This window comes from Fukomys damarensis, unplaced genomic scaffold, assembly GCF_012274545.1.
Source record: "Fukomys damarensis isolate Sample0158 unplaced genomic scaffold, DMR_v1.0_HiC HiC_scaffold_10, whole genome shotgun sequence".
In the NCBI taxonomy this organism is placed as follows: Eukaryota; Metazoa; Chordata; class Mammalia; order Rodentia; family Bathyergidae; genus Fukomys; species Fukomys damarensis.
In genome coordinates this window covers 36,222,534-36,225,368 of record NW_022900922.1, presented here as the reverse complement: position 1 = coordinate 36,225,368, position 2,835 = coordinate 36,222,534, and the positions used below count along the sequence as shown (strand labels likewise).

Here is a 2,835-nt window from a genome sequence, read left to right as displayed (position 1 = left end):
AAAGTTCATAGCCAGATTTCTATGCTTTTAGCATTTACTGAGAGTTTCCCAATCCAGCAACACTTCCAAGAACACAGGTCTTCCTGAGTTTCCCAGACTGGCCTTGCACTTCTAACCCTCCCACCTCAGCCCCCTGAGTATTTGAGAGTGTGAGAATGTACCACCTCAGCTGGTACTGCAGTTTATTTTGCAGGTATTCTTTGCACTAACTCCTAATTCCGTCTGTTCCCTTCAGCACCAGTAATCTAAACCCATGATTCCAGGTGGGCAGGAGCCCAGGGGACCAGGGTCTGTTTTGCTAGGCAGTGAGGGTTCTGTGCTGCCAGTAGTGACTGACACAAGCTCAGTAAACATGTTTTAAATGAATGACTACTAATCCGAAGCTTCAGGAGTTGTCTTTTTTCTGTTTCAATTATGTCTACAATTTTCCAGTTGTTAGCCCTGAGACCATTGTTCTCATCCGGCGGGCAGGTTCTCTCACCTCAGAATGAATCATGAGGCAGAGTCACAAGAGAACTGAGCAACAGTATTTATCGTTGGGTGAAAACAAAAAACAAAAAGCTTCCGAGTTATTGTACCAGGGAAGGGGGCCCAAGGGGGCCGCCATGGGAACTCTTGGTCTAGTTTTTATACACAAAAAAGACTGCATCTCAGCCACTACTGGCTTACAGTCAGAAAGGGCCAGCTTGGAAGTGGGCCTTAGGGGCTGTTGCATTCTGCAAGTGCCGTTAATGGCAACTTTTCTAAAAGTAGCAGAACAGAGCAAAGACGGTCTTTAAAGAGGTGCGAGTAGCTTGCCTGGCCCCTCTCTGGCCTGGCCTTATCCTGGCTGCCTGTGCCCATCCCATCCTCCCCGCCCTCTCCTCCTGCCCCAGGGTCCTGCTGTCCCCATATTTCCTAGGCACTGACTGTTGAGATCACTGCTGGGAGCCTGTGAATGACGCCCAAACCCTAGGAAAGAGACTCTAAGCCCAACCGCGCCTGTGGAGGGCTCCCCGGGTTCATTCTCCTCCTCTCTTCCTGTGTCCTCCGCTGCCAAGGTGCTCTGCTGGTCTTCCTCCATTCTAACGGGATTCCACAATCCACCTCCCTCGCTATCCGCTTGCAAACGTTTAATTTGTTAGCACACAAATGGACCTTTTTCTGTCATACTTAATATTAGAGGCAAATTCTTCTAGCATATGTGATAAATGGAACTAAAGGCTCAGAAACCTTCTTTAATCCTAGCGTACGGGACCAAGATCTGATTGAGGAAAGAGACTCTTGTACTAATTAATACATTCTACGTGTCAGATCCATCTCTCGTCTTGCTGGGCGATCATGGAACAGTAACCGCGGACCCTGCGCAGGCGGCGAGCTCTCCTCCCGACTTCACTTCCTTCCCTTACTCTCGCTCCTCCTTTTTGGTAAGTTTTGCTCTTGCTTGCTGAGTGTCCTGCTCGGTTCTTTGCATGGGCACCGAGAACCTGGAAACAGCTTCTCTGAGGCCCCATCGGTAACTGGCTGGCTCACTTGCCTCCTTGCCTAGAATACCTGGTCCTGTCCTTGCATTTCTTCAAAGCCAAAAATGAAATGAAAACTGGGGGTCAGGGAGCATTTTTGATCGCATGACACTCTCAAACTCAGAATGTGGCCAGGTCGAGTTTGCAGCGAAGCTGTGCTGTTCTCTAAGAGAGCTGCCTCCTTTCGAACTGCCCCAGAACCGGCGCCCCTTGAACCCCGCTGCTGCGGGCAGTCTCCCGGGCTGCGGTTTCTCTCTTTGCCACGAGGTGGCGCTGCTGCTACAGGTCCCTGGACCCAGGAGCCGGCGGGCTGCACACCGGCTGGCGCAGGCCGGGAAAGCGCGGTCGGAGCCCGAAGCTGTCGCCTGCCTGGGGGCCCTGAGCCTTTCGGTTCCGATTAAACGATTTCTTCTGACCAGGTCCCCTTACCCGCCCTCCTAGGGGAGCGCCTCAGGGTTTCGCGGCCGGGGCCTGACTCGGGGTCCGAGACCCAGACCGCCCACCCCACCTGCCTCCGGCTGTGCCAGACCCGCCTTTCTTTTCCGTTCTCGGACTCTCCGGCAACGGATCGTAGGAACCGAAACGTTGGGGTCGGCGCCTCCTACGCGGCGGGATACCCCGGAGATCCGAGCAAGTAACGCACTATGGAGTCACACACACACACACACACACACACACACACACGCACGCACTGGGAATCAACCCAGGGCCTTTACACTGAGTTCTTCCCGGCCCTTCTTTATTTTGTTTTGGATCTCGCTAGATCGCTAAACTGCCCAGCCTGGTCTAGAACTAGAGATCCTCCTGCCTCAGCCTCAGGCGGGGATTACAGGCGTGCCCTCAACACCGTTTGGACTCTCACTTTTTTTTTTTTTCAAAGCAGGTATTGGCACATTTCCGGCATGCACCGTAGGGAATCTGCAGCCGTACAGGGTACATCCCGCCTCTTCCCAGTCCCTCTCCCCGTAAGGCCCTCCCCTCCCTATGCACCAAAGCTTTCTTTACATTTTTCCCTCTATTTTCACTTTTTCCCTTATCCTTTCCTTCCTTGTTCCCCTCCTCCTCCCTTGTTCCCTTTCCCATTTAAACTCTTTCTTCTCATTTCCCAGTATCTATTATATTTCAGTTCTTATTTCCACTTTCACTTTCTCACACCAGGGAAACGTGTATCCGATTTATTTCACTGAACATTGTGGTCTCAAGGTCCACCCGTTTGGCTATAAAGTGTACTCTCGCTTTTTCCCCTGAGTATTAGGCACTGATGCGCGGAAAGTAGGCACCGGACTGCAACCGCGTTGGAACCCATTTCAGCCAAAACACGGAGAGGTGGGCG

At 52.2% G+C, this 2,835-nt stretch overlaps 1 protein-coding gene across 1 annotated transcript in view; it reads left to right on the top strand.

Annotated features, from left to right (window-relative positions):
* Window positions 1-2,739: 2,739 nt before the first annotated feature.
* Nqo2 (N-ribosyldihydronicotinamide:quinone reductase 2) overlaps window positions 2,740-2,835 on the top strand; it is a 10,521-nt gene continuing 10,425 nt past the window's right edge. The window contains exon 1 of the mRNA XM_010622753.3: window positions 2,740-2,828. The gene's annotated coding sequence lies outside the window, so the exon portion shown is untranslated. The remainder of the gene's footprint in view (window positions 2,829-2,835) is intronic.